This window comes from Perna viridis, chromosome 11, assembly GCF_037379345.1.
Source record: "Perna viridis isolate PV_CMFRI_1.1 ecotype Kerala chromosome 11, ASM3737934v1, whole genome shotgun sequence".
Classification (NCBI taxonomy): domain Eukaryota; kingdom Metazoa; phylum Mollusca; class Bivalvia; order Mytilida; family Mytilidae; genus Perna; species Perna viridis.
In genome coordinates, this window is record NC_142455.1 from 19,935,050 (window position 1) to 19,953,411 (window position 18,362).

The 18,362-nt window shown below is 31.3% G+C and overlaps 2 long non-coding RNA genes across 4 annotated transcripts; one reads left to right on the forward strand and one right to left on the reverse strand.

The window, feature by feature from the left end:
* Nucleotides 1–227: 227 nt before the first annotated feature.
* On the reverse strand, nucleotides 228–17,287 carry LOC148603260 (uncharacterized). 2 transcript variants are annotated; one of them, XR_015916610.1, is made up of 4 exons: nucleotides 17,176–17,287; nucleotides 2,645–2,822; nucleotides 1,400–1,512; nucleotides 228–795 (listed from the first exon to the last, which is right to left on the reverse strand). It is a non-coding gene; the product is annotated as an uncharacterized LOC148603260 (long non-coding RNA). The 2 variants fall into 2 exon arrangements; XR_015916611.1 differs by lacking the exon at nucleotides 17,176–17,287 and adding an exon at nucleotides 2,915–3,457.
* Nucleotides 5,995–15,049, forward strand: LOC148603261 (uncharacterized). 2 transcript variants are annotated; one of them, XR_015916609.1, is made up of 8 exons: nucleotides 5,995–6,353; nucleotides 6,646–6,734; nucleotides 6,979–8,118; nucleotides 9,372–9,503; nucleotides 9,822–9,976; nucleotides 10,603–10,822; nucleotides 12,905–13,039; nucleotides 14,316–15,047. It is a non-coding gene; the product is annotated as an uncharacterized LOC148603261 (long non-coding RNA). The 2 variants fall into 2 exon arrangements; XR_015916608.1 differs by having other exon boundaries at nucleotides 9,372–9,976; nucleotides 14,316–15,049.
* Nucleotides 17,288–18,362: the final 1,075 nt, after the last annotated feature.

Here is an 18,362-nt window from a genome sequence, read left to right on the forward strand (position 1 = left end):
TTCACATAACAAGTCGTGCAGTACCAAGACATTATAATTAAACTTCTTTTGAAATTTTAGATTACCACTACACTACACTACATAATTTAGGTTTTATAAAATATTGCAAATAATATAAATGAAATTCAGGGGTGGATCTGAAAATTGTTAATAGGAGGTGCCAGACTATTATTTGTTCATTTTTTTTTCAAAGTTCATATTAACAAAACTTTCAACCAAAGTCTGATCCTAAGAACCCCCTATATCTGCTACTGAACTTATAAATAATTTGAACCTTTAACTTTTCAGAACAATGATGACTTTCATTATGTTAAAACACATAAATAGTACCCAGCTATAAACATAATAACAAACACATAGTTTACCATTAAATGCACCCAATTACCTTTGAATTACAGAAAAAATTACATACCAATACCCATGTACATGTCAAGTACATCCATGAAATATACTGAAGCCATATCATCAGATACTCCATCAATTAATGACAAGTCTTATGCCTCCATGGAGCCGATTATCAGCCAATACATTAATCAATGAGTCTTGGTTTGTTTTACACAAACATTCATACAGGAAACTTCAACTATTGATGGAATGGCAATACTGTAGACATCAAACGTCATTTTATTCAAAGACAGCATTAGTAAAACACTAACATATCAATCTTCAGGCCTCAGACATATGGACTATTCTATTGGTGCATTTTTATTCCTTTTTTTTGTACCACATAAATATTTTCCTTCTAATCATCATCACTGTCACTGCTACTACCCTCGCTAAGTCTCAGGTCTTCACCTAAAACAGTACAAAAAAGGGGGCTCTAAACAAACATTGTATGCCTAATTTCATCTCTTAAATTTATTCTAGTAAAGATTAATTGAAGTACATATCTCATAAATACTGTTTTATATTCAATACTTGGTTAAACTACAATTTCGTTAGGTTTGAATTACATTGTTTGGCCTGAACTAAAATTGAAATTTATTTTTCACAATATACTATATTACAATTTAAAAACATACATGTACATAGCGCAGGTGCAATAAAACTTCAAAAGTCTTGACAATATTCTCGGACAACTGTTTATGATATTATAAAATATCTTTAGAGATACCACATATATTCTCAGACTTAAATAAATTTATCATTTTGTGGCGATCAGGCCTAGTATTCCAATAATGTACAATCTTTAAAAATACAGTATTAAAAATGAATAATAGTAAACCAGAAAATTCTATGTCATCCATATGTGAAAGTTTTCCAAAAACCATCTACATTTATCACTCTGAATTCTTGAATGGTTGAATTTATTACTTAGGTCTTACTGCAAAAGAAAGTGAAAAAAATGCAAACAAATTTGTCTTTGTTTACAGAATTTTGAAATATGTTTGTTACTTACTCAGCGTTGAAGCAAAATGGGTCGTGAACTTGCAGGCTTATCAAAAGATGATGGTATATTTGTAAACAAGCTACTAATAGAATTGGAGACCCCTTTTTCCTGACTAAATTTAGCTGAAATAAAATAATACAATTAAAATTATTAAAGGCAGGTGTTTTACTATTTACGTATTATGTATAGGGTAAAACAAAATAATAGTTCTACCAATGAAAAGTTTGATGGATTTGTGTATACTAGAGCTGTAACTATACACCTATCTCATGATACGTTACGTATTGCGATACAAGGGTGACGATACAATAAATTTCGATATGGTACACAACATGATAATATTTGATTTTAATGCTTACGCTACTGAAACTTTCTATGATTGTGAAATTTTACATACCTTTGGGACATATTTAAAGCCATTTAATTTACAAATCTGGAAAATGTCTTTATGGGAAACAGCCAAAATTTGGAGGCACATAAGATAATATCACTGACTGTTGTGATACCAAAATATTTCAGCAATTTCCAATCACAACTAAATGTCAATTGACTGTAACATCACCAAAAATAGAAATATGCTACTTTAATACAGATCATCACATCTCTTTATCAGCTTACTGTCATAATTTCTGTCTAGACTTAAGGGCCCAGTTTCATCAACAATCTCCAATTGAGATTTTTCTCAAATCCTTCTTCAACTCAAATTTCTGCCAATCAAATCACTTGAAATTGAGTGTAATCTCCATTTAATTTTTTTTTCTGAAAACCATGCCAGAACTGGTGTTATTGTATATATATTAGTTTTATCTGTTTTATCTTCAATATCGGAATCACTATCACTACTAGATCAGAGCTGCTATTATCACTAATCTCCCCAGTCAGGTAGCATCTGACCAAACAAAGGGAGATAACATTAATTTTAGCTAATATTGAAACTAAAAATGCTTTGGACTAGTCCAATGTCATGGACATTCATTTTGGTTTTAAGATAAAGTTTTTTTTTAACACATTTCATAAGCTATAATAATTTCAGACAATAAATAACACTTGACAGAGGGCAATCAAAGTTTTACAACATGGACACTTCCAATATTTCACTTTGATTACAGAAATTATAGTACTTTATTTTTCATTACTGTTTCCCTTAGCTCAAATGTTACAATCTATAACACTAACAAATTAAATATACATGCATTTTAACCATTAAGATTAACCAGAAAGATTGTACAAAAGCGTAGAAACTGAGCTTCTAACCTTTACTGCTCTCATCTTGTGGTAAATGAACAGGGGTAACTGATAGAGAATTGGTTCTTGAAGGTGGGCTGACTTGTGTTGGCAGGGTTTTAGGCTTTGCAGGAGAATTCTTCTTTCTACTGACATCAACAGGGGTCAAAGGTCGTCCTATTAAGCTGCTCTATTTGACCCTTCCATTCTAAAGAAATAGATAAATGGGCAGTTGTGTATGAAGAATAAAAAAAAACTTTCACAAATTGTCAGTTTTGATATATATAGAATTAGCATTACCTTAACCACACACTCGTCAAGATATTCTACATGATATTGTCAAGATCAAAATCGAAAGTAGACGTTATTCTATTATCTTATAATTGCAGATCTGATCATTTTAATGTACTTATAGCAAGAAATTGAGTAATGCGATTAAAATCTGTTGGTGTGTGACATCATTTTCATTCAAAACATTATAACCACTCCCAGTGTTTTGAAGGATATTTTTTATCTATCATATCATTCATGTATGAGAGATAGAAAAATATCTGTCAACAAGGTCAAAGAAAAATAGTACAGATTACTGATTAAAGTCAGTATTCCCATTACACAGTGAAAAGTTCCACTTTCCCAAGAAGAAAATTAAAATGTTTGTTAAGTTTGAAAAGCTGAAACTTAGTTTAGGTAAGTTGACTTCCATGTGCAGCTTTCCTGTGGGAAGTTCAATTTTTAAAAAAGCGAAGAACAGTGTTAAAGGATACATGATAGTTAATTAAACATGAACATTAAACTTGTCATATGATAACAATTATGAAACTTCAGTTCTGATTTTAAACAGCAATAAAAAAGATAATCACAAAATCAAGTCATACAAAATTAACAAAAAGCATAAAGATTAAAAAGCAAAAGCAAAATTGCAACACACTTTTTATATCGTTTTTATATAAGTTTAAAACATATATGGAAACATTCGTTTAGGACCAGTATGGTAAATAAATATTTTGGGTCATAAAAGTACATGAAATCATGTTTTAGAAAATCATATCAAAATTATACTCATTTAATAAATGGAATCCTATTGAAAACTAACAAAGTTATGATTATTTACTGGTACAGGCACTCGGTGGTCCGAATCATATGAGAAACGTAAGACCAACACATTAGTTCAGAGGTTTTCAAAACATATGAAAAACATACATGTATGTTGCAAATTTTCCTGTGTTTGATGTAAAAATTAAATGCATAACAAATGATCTGATATTTTGTTAAGTATTAATATTCCTGGTCTTTTTAAGCTGACAATTATTTGTAAGTTTTTCCAGGGTGAATGTACCAGTTTTGTGATCTATAATGAAGACACATTCTTTCATACATGGTCTCTTGTTCCTTTTGTATACAGTATGGTCTGTGCCAGCACCCTAGAGAAAAAAAATATTATAATGGGGAAGATCCATAACTTCACTAAAGGTGGAGGGACAGTGATCGAATTCAAGTGAAAATACTTGCTAAATGCAAGTTGAAATTCAATTTTAATAGTAAAAATTATTTCCACTTGCTAAAATTTGCAAATGGAATTCTATATGTCATATAAGTAAAGTCTAAAAAAAACTTAAGTACTTGCTTAATTTAGCTGGTGGAAAAAAATCTGAAATTCAATTACTGATTTTGCAACATAGGGCGCTGGACTTTGTGCAGGCGGTTTTGCCATAGATGTCGCAGCAGTACGAGTTCGAGTCCCGCGGAGGGAACGACATATATACATGATCATGTACATGTATATATGACCATATTCATGAACAATAATGTTCATATACATACAATTTGTTCAGACATTATAGTTGCAAGCATGTAACAAATGTACATTATTGTTTCTAGCACATGAAAATTGCCACTTTTGAGACAAGTCAACAAAGAAAAGATGAGTCCATGAACTTCATGTGTGAGTGGGTATGATATCATTTGTATATTAATTGCAGAATCAGAATCACACGCATCACATGGTTTGGGTAAAATTGTGTAAATACATGTAACACACACATGATGATACATCACATGGTTTGGGTAAAATTGTGGTTAAATGGTTAAGTATCAGTCTTTATAAAAAACAGGCAGAAAGTGATTCATTCCTGTCAAAAATCCACCGATTTAAGTTTTATTTCTTTTCCAGAAACACATCACAAGTCTTAGTTGAATTATAAGACCAGTTCAATCAGATTTTACTTTTTAAGAGTCAAAGTCGTTATACATTATTGATCCAGACCATTTGTATTATTAAGAATGACAAAGTAGGTACATGTATTATATTTATATATAACATTTGAAGAAAGCTAAAAAAAAACAAAAACAGATAATCGTAATCAAAAAACTATAAAGTGACCACTAAACGTGAGTTTAACAATGTTTGTTGTTGTTCTTAACAGTTTCCATTATTATTTTTATGTTAATTTGCATTGTCAATTCATTCTTCTTTCTTATATATTTTCATTCAACTGTCCTACATTTTGTATCATTGTATATAGATTTTTGTTTTATCATCACAAAAATTATTATTTTTATAGGGTTAAAGGGGGAATTCGGTATTCCAGGTGATAAAGGTAAACTATTTTCAGTTTTGTTAAATATTTTTAAGGTGATATATGTATATTAAATATCCAGATACATCATTGTACAAATTGTCAAAAAGGACTTTCTACGAACCAGTATGAACATTTACATTTAAAAAAACGTATGCACAAATGTATGGATCTTTTTGAAGTTGTTATAAAGGACGAAGCCATAATGACATAAGCACTGAGAGCCTGCTATAATTCTGACAGAAAGATTTATCAAGCGGAACTTTCTGGGTTTGCAAATTAACCATAAAGTTCCGAAAACAAAAAATACCAAACATATATATTACAAATGTCCATAAACTACAGTTGTGTCTAGAAGGAAGCTCTTTTCAGCAGCATGCATTTGAATCAATCAAATAGGAAAAATAATGGTATACAAGAAGTATTCAAAACCTAAACTATCGAATTGGGAAGCCAAATGTTACCGAGAAGTCTACCATGTTCAAAACGAGCAATCTGATATTTTTGTCTTCCAGATCAGAGCACTGCTATGATAATTGAAGTAGATTAAGCTTGTTTTGTGTATGAACAACATACTGAACAACTCGACTCACAGACAAGTTGCCATAATGCTACTTGAACGTGGGTTGTCATTTGTAAGGTCATTCGTGCTTAAAACCTCGTCCTTTTACAGGTTAAACCAGCCTCATATTGAAATAACATGTTTTAAAACTTTATGTCAATGTAATGATTTTTGTCCTGTAATGTATATATTTACATGTATTCATTTATAAAAGTAGTTGAATTCATGCCAAAACAAATTATATAACGCAATATGCTTGCGCTATATTCATGCAAACGGAATTTCAGGCGATGCCGGAGTAATGGGTTCAGTTGGAACTTATGGCCAAAAAGGTCTACCAGGAGCACTGGGTCTCAAGGGCTTGTCCGGACCTAATGATAATCCTGGCATCAAAGGAGCAATGGGTTTAAAAGGGTTCATTGGCCCACAAGGTATACCTGGACAGAAAGTGAGCCTGGTGCTGATGAAATAGTAGGCCAAAGAGGAAGTATTGGTAGAAAAGGCACAAAAGGGGAGATTGGAGTTCATGGTCAGAATGGTGATACTGGGATCAAATGCTTAAAAGGTGATAAAGGGGAACAAGGACCTCCTGGTGTTAAAGGTATTGTATACATAATCACATTACTAATATCAAAAGCGCGATTCAAATCAAAATTTGAAGATACTACTTCTTCTAACAGACCATATATTTAGTAGAAGCATTTTTAATATTACTCTCAAAATGCATATATTTTACAATCATCTATAATTTCTTGCATAATGGTTTTTGAATGAAAACAAAAGTGATTCTGGTAACCACTATTTGACATGTATTTTTATAGTCATGTACGGTTTTATTCAAATTCGTTCGTGGTATATTCAGCATTATATTTATTGCTTGAATTATATTTTAGGAGAAAATGGACCAGCCGGAAAGATTGTGAAGTCGGTGAAAATGGAACTTCTTCAATTCGAAGCTCAAATACATCATGTGACTGCATCAGTAAGATTATATTTACCACGTTTGTTTCCCCCAGATGCCAAGTTGCCTTTGTTACGTCGAGTAAATGCCCATTCAAACGAGTGATGCTCTAGAAGATAGTAGTAATTTTAATAGAAGTTTTAGGAGGTGCTATTTAAATAAACCAACCATTTCATTTTTTTTTTATTTTACTTACATTTTGTAAAAGACATGCACATGCTGTATATTGTTTTCTTAGCATGTACTTGCAGTAACTTATTTTTAGAAAAGGTACGATTTTCTGACACTAGAACGACAATTTCTGCACCACTTGGATCGCTAATTAGAATTGACTGCTCGACTTCAACGTCTATACCAATCATACTCCAGTGAACAACAATGTTATGTGGAGAATGGCAGTGGTATTATTACCATAGATAGACTGAGTTCTGTTGACGTTATCATTATTGTACTGTAAATATTTGTACACTTTTATCAATAATTTTGCTTCATAAGAAATAACACGCTCATATATTATTATCTTCAAGTTTTCTATGTTATTGTATTTTAGTTTGTTTCATACATTGTGTATGTGGATTGTCTCTGTTTCCTGTTTTCACGTTTAGGCCATGTATGTAGATTTTGACGCGTCGGATTTTTTTTCGGTGTTTATATCTACAAATTACCATACGAGCTGTGTAAATTTATAATCAAAAATTTAGATCTGAGTTTTTAAGTTAAAAAAACTCCTATAAACAACAGAAATTATATACATTTAAAATTCATATTCGCATTTTGAAATCGTGCAGAAAAATTCGCTATTTAAGTGTAAGTATTTGTAAGAATCAGGCAGTAGGTGAGACATGGTATGGAAATAACCCACCGTTTTGATACTGTAACCTGGATTACATTATTTTGATTACCGCTATAACCTTGGTTCCCTTGATTACTCTTTGACTAGTTGTACCATCAGAATTAAGGAACAAAGACATTTTTTCCATATCATGTGTCTGCATTGCGCTCTAATTTTATTGAAATGCACTGAAATGAACAGTTCAAGCGCAGATAAATTTGTAATAAATCTTATTATTCTAACATTCTTTTGAAAAATTTCTAAGCAAAGATAGTGATGCAGAGATCAAATAATGGTCTTTTCAAATAGAAAAGACATCCTTGGGAGATACTTTATTGTCAAATCGCTGGGCTTTTCACACGAATATTTTTGATTTTCCCATTTTGCCTGATTCTTACAAGCACTTAAACTTAAGTAAAAACTATGAATATTCAACGTTTCTTAGCATGCGTGGATTGTATTATTTTGTAGATTCTGATGGACTGTCCTGTGACTTTGAAGATCATTCTTGTCCTATTAAATTAACATCTTGGAAAACGATCGTAGGTCCTAATGGTCACACTGTACAAACAGGTACTTGACAATACAGCTCTAATTTGAATCAGTATTGAGCCAGCGAAAAAATTCCCTATATTTGTTTAGAGAAAAATATCTACTAATATATTGATTACAAATATAAATTATAGTAAATTTGTTACAAATGTAATTATAATAATGATAAAACAGATTTTAGAATTATTCATTAATTGAGCGAACATCAATTTGCTTTGAACTCTTTACTGATAGCTATTACGTAATTCATCTTTGTTTTACAATTAAATTTGAATTGAAATTAATAGTGCTCCGTTCAAAATATACACGGAATTTCTTTAGAACTTTATAAGAAAACAGAAACCTACACGAAGTTATTTCCTTTCTATTTAAATAATCAAAATTGAAAGATGTCTAACGTACGCCTTTATCTGTCATAACACCCATTTGGAAAGGCGTTTGTAAACTACAAATACAATTTTTTGATATAATAAATTACTTTCTTTCTGGACTCCGATTTCAAAATCCAGATAACGAAACCATAGAAATAGCAGAAGGGTACATTTTAAATGTCAAATGCAATTACAATAGTGGTGTTCAGGGAATAAGTGTAAACATGACAAAAGAAGGGTTGTGTACCTTCCATAGCAAAAGTACATTTCACAATTATCGTAAACCATTGGCATCATTCTCGGATTCTGGAAAGTATGTTTGTCAATTGAAAAAAAAATGGGAAGCACGTGGAGAAATATATTGATGTTGTGGTCACATGTATGTATGGAATGCGTATTCGTTACCATGAAAAAGATTTAAAAGTTTAATTTTTCGAATTTTGATTTCTTTTTCTTTACAAATGTTCAATTGCCTTGTATTTACATGTAAAACATCATTGTTACTTTTTTTTATTTTTTTGGTTAGAAATTATAAAGTATCTTGCCTTATGTAATTGACTATTAAAACTCAAACTTGCTTGATTGTTTAAAATTTAGAATATTTTCAAATGTGAATGCCAATGAAAAAATTCTATTAATATTTAGAGGCATGTAGTTTGCTACAGCTAAAACATATGTTATTGTATAGTATGTTAAATGCCTAAGAAACAAGACAGTTACTATATATATGTCATATATTGTACATTTGACTTACTGGATAGACAGAACATTGTCCACTTAGTTTATTGGAAAATGTTTTTATTCCTTAAATGTTTTAGTTAATGAGATGAATTGACAGTGCAAATTACAAATAAAAGACATAGATAGTTTAAACATCATTATTATTCCTTGATTTTAATTTAGGAAATCATTTAGGAAAACATGGGCCTTGTGACTGGAAACAGGACAGAAATAATGCCCTCGATTGGACGTCTAATTCAACAAATACTAATTCTCGGAACACGAAACCATCGGGAGATTGTACATTTGGAACCGGTATTTTGTCTGTTTATGCTTAGATGAATATTCAGTTTTTTTTTGTTTTTTTTTTCAGTAATTTAACTTTTGCTTCTGATTAAAATGACCCTTTTCACCTTTAACATGTATCTCTAAAGCAAATCAAAGATTTATTCTAGTAGATAAACGTATAGCACTTAATTGTTAATACAGTGAATCTGTCTAAACCGAATACTTTTTTTCTAAAGTCTCTTTATTCAAATTTTTACATGTGTCAATTTTGGTTAAAGTGGGTTGGTTATGAAAGGTTTCACTATTACGCTAAATAAACCAGGTTTGTACGTTTAACTTTTGTAGCTGTGGCAAAATAGTTGTACCTAGAAGCGTCTGGTGAACAATCCGGAGAAGTATCCAGCCTGAAATCAAACCTTTTGTCACCAGCGCACTATTGTTTATCGTTTGGTTATCATATGTATGGTGTTGCAATGGGGACTCTTAGAGTGTCGGCATAAGTAAGCAACAGGCATAGAATTCGGAAAAAATCGTAAGAGTGAAGTTGTTTGTATGTGATGACGTCACAACCTAAAATAGTATTGTTACATAATTTACGATCAATTTCACACTTACGACTTTTTGTAAATTCCACGCCAAAAACAGTATACTACTAGTATTCAGAATTAGCAGGTTACAATTATTCATTTTAATTAAATTTAGTTCAATTAACTGTTGTCCCACAGTTTACTCGTTGACAGGAAATGTTTATTATATTTGAAAGTATTAGTACATAGGTGATTTGAATATATGTTTGAAAAATGTTTAAGCTATCCAAATGATCAATATTTCGGAACCATTATTTTTTTCTTTATATTTCGATTTGTTTGGTTTTCGTACTCCTCTGTATACGTGAAATATGTTTGATACACTGTCAACAATAGAAAAATACTATGAAAAACAAACACAGATTTATTTACACGACAATCAGTAAAACATTAAATTTTATGATGACGTATTTTAATATTGAAAACCAACTGCATTTTGAAAACTATTAAATTATTATGTACGTATTTTGTTGTTCGTAAAGTGTAGGTTTTTTAATGCTGCTTGTGCTTTATCAATTTAAAAAGCAACAATTCTGTAGGAGTGTGATAGTGCTACTAAAAGAGAAATATGGAGTAAGTCGGGTGACCAAGGGAACACATGGCACGACTACTGCCAGGAAATACCGGAAATAAAAAAGGATTTTACAATCTATATAGAAGGTATCCGAGAGACAGATTTTACAGATGATGTCGCCATTGATGATATATCACTTGAGAGTACTGTCAAAAACAGCAGTTGTACATGTTCAGGAGGATCAGGTAAATTGCAGCAATTATTTGGAGGAAGAGATTGTCCTAATACTTTACCAATGTTTTCTTAGTAACACAATTTCATTTTCGCATCAGTTGTATTATCTTTGATAAACACTATGTTTTAGTATATTGTGTTTAACTTTTAAGTGTACGTTCGCGATTTTTTTCAAATTTTGCACTGGCATTTGGAACACTATACTGACCAATAAAAACAACTCAAGCATCTATTATATTTATAATAAGCCTAAAATTGGCATCGAAATATCAGAATCTTTTACTAAGAAGGTCATGTAATTGGTCACAGGTAGCTTTGTATTTGATTGTAAACATTTCATCGATATGTCTAATAACCGCAAGGATGAAATCGAAGTGACCCAATATACACCAATTACACGGCATTATTTATCCTGAGTATTTTCATTCTTCATTACTTTTTTGATTTAGTTTCACTCCTATCAACAAAGGTACGGTTTTTCGTGTTTTGGGAAAACGGGTTGGTTAAAATATGAATAGACTAAAGCCCGCTATGTTGAAATTTTATACGAAATATGCGTTTTGCTTCTAATATAATTCTTCAATGTAATAATGAATTCAGAATGCCAGACTTCTTTGAATGTAACGATATGGTTTATATGGAAATCCCTTGTTTTTTTCTTTACATTTGACTCATCTTGGACACACTTTTGCAATACTTTTATTGATGATCAACTTATTTAGAATATTTTCTGCACACAATTCATTATCCTTTTACACAATTCGGTCGTGTTCCGGGTGTCATACGTTACAGGTAATTATTACCCGCCTTTTCCTGTGTTTACTGCCCTTATTTCCTGTATATAGCTTTTACCTGTCACTTGTGTCATACGGCAATGTAAATTATTACTCCCTGCTTCCCTATTGTCTCCTATGTTTGTTGCCCCGATTTCCTTTGTATGGTCTGAAGTACTACTTCAAGGGTATACCATAAGAATATTACCTATACTCGAAAGAGTATTCAAGGACGTTATAAACCCTAAGTAAATGTTTTCGTAAATGGGGCAATTGATATTTTGGAAAACAATTAGGTTGGTATGCAATTAAAACAAAGATAAAAATGAAATCCACAAGAATCAAAATAGTACCATCCCCCAATGATATATATCAACTAATGAAAATTTCCTATAAAAAGCATTATTTAATGTCAATTTACATGGGACATCCCCTATCAATTAGTTGTGATTACAATGCAAACTTACGTTTTAAAACATTGTACTTCGACCTGCAATAACACTTTACAGGTAAATTTTCGGCAGATCAAGCAGGTACACAAAAAACACGGCCTGGTAGCGGTATCCCGTTCTAATAGATTACTCAATTAGCATTGTTTGTTTCTTTAATTAAAGATTTATTTCATGTGATTTTTTATTTTAAATTTTACGAATACAAAAATATCAATGAAGTTATATAAAAACTATGTACAAATTGTTTAAAAAAGAACAAAATAAAAAAAGTACAAAAATATTTCCACGACAACAACAGCTTGTAAATTTCGGCAACATCGGTCTTATGTTGTTCAACTTATTATTCGGTCTGAAGACGTATATGGTTTTTGGCGGGAATTTTACAGGCGTAATCTTCTGCCCCAGCCTCAGAGTTTTTGATGCCATAAACATAAAAATGGCGGACAAAATCGAGACTATATACGATAGAAAAAAGCCAATATCTCAGTTATACCTTTTCGATGCGATGTCATACTTGTAATGGCGAACTTACACTTTAAGTTTATTCTTTACTTCTATGCTTATTTACTTCAACACATTTTGCTACTGATTTTTACTCCATTTCATATATCGAGTAAAAATTATTTTTATATTGAATAAGTGAAAAATCACCACATATAAAGGTAGAAAGTAATTATGAATAAGATATAAATGAAAGGTGATACTACGAAGAAATGGAGGCCCAAGTGTTTGCCTCGTGGTTTTTGTCAAGGGCTCTAGCTAAAAGGAACAAACAAAAATTAAAACCGTATGTTGTATTACCCATTGTTTTCCTGTCTGAAAACATTTTCATTTATCCAAATCTTGATGTGTTAAATTTCAATTCTAGGAACAATCATCACAAGTTGTGATTTTGATACGGACTATTGTAACTGGAAACAACTAACGACGGATGATTTTGATTGGTCTAGACATGACGGTTCAACGTCTTCTGACACTGGACCAGACAACGACCATACAACATGTAAGTCTCAAATATCCACACTTCCTTTTATCTAAAACATTGCATGTCTTGATGCTTCACAATGCGTTAAACATGACAATATCTTTATTAGCAATAGTTTGACTGTGATAAAAATTTATCTGACATTTTCCGATTACATAGAGGTGTTTGTCGTTGTCTTTGTTAACTTGTCTATAACACTGCGTGATTGTAACTGATTGTATTTTTTTTGTTTTTTTTGTTTTGTTTTTTTTTTTGTTTTGTGTTTTTTTTTTTTTTTTTTTTTTTTTTTGCATAATCATCCTTAAACTAGATATGTTTTTAATGTAAACAACAAATCTGTGAATAAATGTTAAGAGTTTTAATTGGAAGGGCTGTACTACAGCCTGAACCATGTCAATGTTGTAAGACCATACCTTATTATAGACATTGATTTGGCTTACAACTTGATTATTATGGGAACATTATACTTTCAGTTGATTTAATAATTTATTTTGAAGACCTCCTTTAAATATGGAATCTCCTACTGTAATGAGTGAAAAAATAGTGTTTCAAATAAATATTTAGGAAAACGGTAAATGAGATATGGCGGGACCAATCTTCAGAAGTGCAACTTTCGTCCGGTGGTTGAAATGTTACTCCACCGTTTCATTATCAGCTGAAGATGGAGGAAAACGCATACAATCAACATATACTGTTGATGTTCATGAAAATCTTTTAAATAAATTCAAAATGGTTCATTTTATAAAACGATTGTTACTAGAAGATGGAGGAAAACGCTTGTAATCAAAATATACTGTAGATGTCATGTCCATGAAAATCTTTCAATTTATAAAACGATTGTTACTAGGTTTTCAAAAGTCCTTGAGTTTAAAGCTATTGGAGGTTTTGACCTTGAAAGGTGAAATCACTACTTATTTTAGTTTATCACGTGAGAACAATAACACATAGAAACATTTAGTTGATGTTATGATAGATACTTTAAAAGTTCTTAAAAGTCCAAATTGCACTATAACTCTTTATTAAAGTTATCACCCTCAATATACCAAAATGTTAAAGTTGATGTTTTGACAACTAAACTAAATAAAAAGAAACTTTCAATTTATGAAATTTTCTATGTGACAAAAATGTGATATAGTCCAGTTTGAATAGCGGCTTTCTTCAGAATTATTGAATTCGAAAACCAAAACCAAAACCGTCTCTAGATTAAATCATTACCTTGTTATTCATATTGCTGTTTGAATTTTGCTATAACTACTTTCACGAGAATTTTGAAATTTTCATAATTTTGTTTCAGCTACTGGATATTACATTTTTACTGAAGCTTCATCGCCACAATCACAAGGTCAAAAGGCAGAGTTAGAATCAATTATTCTTTTTAAGGGTAGTAAATACTGCCTGACTTTCTACTATCATATGAATGGCGATTCTATGGGACAACTCAATGTGCTCCGGGAGGTTTGTGTTTTGAAAGAAACAATTGTTAGCCTTATCTTCTCAAGTATGGTGTCGAATCTTGGGTAAATGTATGACGCATGGCTGCTTTCTCTCTCGTTTTGAAAAATCTCTATCTATAATTACATGTATGTTGTCGTATGTTTTTTTTTCAAATATTCCCGGAAAATAAACGTTTACAGTGTATTCTAAAATCTGTCATACAACTAGGAATTTTGTATAAGAGTTGGGAAAAAAAAAAACAAAAGGGCGTTTACTTAGTACACCTACGTTTGTGTTAGCAACTCTATTTTCTAGGTACACTATAGACTCCAATTTGCAAAATAAGAAATTTCGGGGCGGAAAGGATCGATTGGAAAGAAAAGGAATATTTTTTTTAAATAACTGGACGATCCGATACCCATTGTTTGCTGGTTGGCAGATTCCTTTAGACTTTATTGGTTGTTAAGGTATAGACATTACATAATTATCGACCAAGTTATAAGTTGTAGGTATGTCGGCAAGAGTATTTGAGGTTATTTACCATTAAGATACTATTAATTTATACAAATGATAACGTTATACGAAACTTTTAAGAGGAGATACATTGAATTTTCCTGTACACCATATAAATTTTCATTTACTAAGTTTGTTCACTTTCTTTTCTTGCCAACTGATCTATTTAATAAATTGCAAGATATTACACTCTCTAATCATATGATTCGTTTATATCAGCTAACAACCGGATCTAGGTTCGCCATTTTTACATCTAGATCATTCTACAAGGGGTTGTTGGAACTACTTTTAGGAGCGATTTAGCACTTGATGATATAACCATATCAGCAGGAGACTGTGCTTGAATAAAATATTTTAAAAAACATTTCAGAAAATTGTCATTTAATATTCTTTTTCCTGTTTAAAGTAAGTATGTATAAACATACATGTAGGTAATGTTACAATGATCCTATAAGGTTTAACCGTGATCTTAAAAGTTGGCCGAAGTCGCTTTAAATTATTCATTTTCACAATTTCTAACTATACAGATTTTTTGGACGGGATCAAAAGTTTCTTAACTTAAGTGTGGTAAATAGCTCTACCCGGAACAATAACCTGCCATAGAAAATTAAAAAAAAAAAAGATAATAAATTGTACATATAATTCGGTCTTTTTCTCGGACAATTTCAGTGGACGGAATCAATACAGTTATAGATAACCAAAGGGAATAGCTAAAATATAGTAAAGTCCGTATGACAAATAGAAATATCAAGGCAAAAGTCGGAAGGTCGGAAATTGAGTTTGAACATGCATTTCCGATGGATTAAACTAGGTTTTATAGCGTGCTAAACTTCTTGCTTCAATTTCCGCAAATTGTTTCCGGTGTATTTTAATACAGTGTATGAATAGCAAAAATAGAATTGCCGCCACCGGGCAAAATTTGTAAAGTTAGGAGCTAATAGAGATTAGTGGTTACACCATGTGCTGGTTCAGCTGGTATTTTACTGCACATGAAAGAGAAATTTATACTTTGAAACTAAAGTCTCGTTTTTATGGAATGATTATTATGGTCGAATTCGAGTTAAAGGTGAACAAATGACGCGGAGGAAAGTGTGTCAGTAGTCTCTCTAATCGCCATTTGGTGAACAAACAAAGTAAGCCAATCAACAAATTAAGAATTGTTGACGGAGAAAACATCACACATATTTCGAGTTGTGAAATTATACTAGAAATACAGATGATTATTACCCTACTTGTCCAGTTTGGAATAAAAACATCAGTCTTTAAAAATTCTCTGTAAATCACGGACGGTCGTTAGTGGTAAAATAATCGTTACATAGGTTTTTTGTCTATTGTATCAACTGTTAATCTCTTACCCTCAAATTACAGTAAACGTAATATGATGTAGGCATATATATTGATTAGAGAAGCAAGCACCAAGAAATTCAATATTTTGAAGACTTAATTTTAACTTTAGGAGAAGCTTTAAGAATTAGCGGGTCCAATTCAGACTATGTATGAAATCCGTAATAAAAACAGTCCTCCACGGATGGTGAAAATACTTAATACATATACATAACATGTGAGGTAAACGCAATCTTTTGAATTTACAGAAATATGATTGCCTTCAATATCTCAGAAAAGCTATGCTTCGATTTGAACAATACAGTCGAGACTATATATTTCCAAGGCGGGCAATGTTCTTGAACAACAAGTGGAAGGTTGAAGAGAGACGTGTAAGTACATTTGTCAGTGCATGCAACCTTTCCCGAACTGTTCCATGAATATTTCATGAAGCAGGGAAAATTAAAGGGATGCATTGAAAACGACTGTATATTTTCAATGTTGAAATTAGTTCTTCTCTTTTTTTGTCCATTGATCAAGATGTGTGTAAATTTCCGATTTTTTTGCTGCGGAACTTCTTTTTTCTTCTGACTACCGTATCAACTGACGCACACCAATTTGAACGTATTCCATTTTGGCTGATGACTACTCTAAAACGAAATTACTGCCAGGGTCACATATACATTTGATTCGAAAATAAAAAGAAAATCCTAAATTAAGTTGAGGTCAACTGGTGTTAGATTAAAGAAATCAATCCCGAAGCAAAATGAAAGGATTATGTTTCAGTTATATTGAATGCGTAATTGCCCACCCGGTAAAATATAAAAATTGTGCGCTTCTAGGAGAAAAAAAATTACATTTGAAATATTAATGATGATACATACTGTGACAGACATGCATGGTCCTGTTAACTCCACAATCAATTTTTTTACCCAATATGTCCCCCATATAATGTCCTTTGTAGATTGGGAATGATAAACAGAGTTTATAGCTGTAATGACGATACAAGAAATGTTTACTTTATTATCTTATATTCTATTTAGATGACCTTAACTTTGATTTACCTAGATTGATTCATCGATCTAACAATGTAAATCATATGTGTTCTTTGTTGTTAATTAGAAATTAAACAGTAACATGCTGTAATTCTGCTTTGTTTAGAGTAATCAAGGGAACCAAGGTTCTAGCAGTAATCAAAAAGTAATCAAGGGAACCAAGGTTCTAGCAGTAATCAAAAAGTAATCAAGGGAACCAAGGTTATAGTGGTAATCAAAAGAATGTAATCCAGGGTCAAAGACCAGACATGGAAAATAGACATACACAACAAAGAACATAAAGTAACTGAAATAATACATGCAAAGTAACAAAAGTAAATGAATAACTCTGACTCCACTAAAAACTGGGAGCATGGACCAGGTGCACCGGTAGGGTAAGCGTCCTAGGTGTTTTTAAGTGAACATTTGCTCTTATAATCTGTTTAAATTTGTGACAATTTTCAGATTTACCTATCTTATTTAGAATGTTTATCATAAATCCTGTACTTATATCTGGTTACAGGTTATCATACATGTTCAAAATGATAAGGCAATTGAGAAATACTAAACTTAGTTTATAAACTGAGTATACTATCGTTATTGTTCCTAACCTGATCTGCAGTAAACACTTTAAGTCACCAATATTAATAACTAAACAATTTTTATATCAATTTAACGTATGTATTTGAAATTGGTATGCACAATTGAATAATTTACATTAAAAAACAAATAGACAACAAGAAAATTGTATTCGTCATTGTAATGTCACACTTCTAATCTAATATTTTGGAAAATATCAAACACAGACATATGGCCATATATTAACGTAGACATATGACCATATATTAACGCAGACATATGACCATATATTTTGCAATTTGCAAGTAATAAACATTATTATTCAAATATAAAAAGGCATTGTATTATTGTAACATCTTATGACACAGAATATGTACGTAAATGGGAAAATGTTTTAATAATTGTTAGTTGCTTTTCTTAATTTGTAGGATATGAACCAAATGTGAGAAGAGTAAATC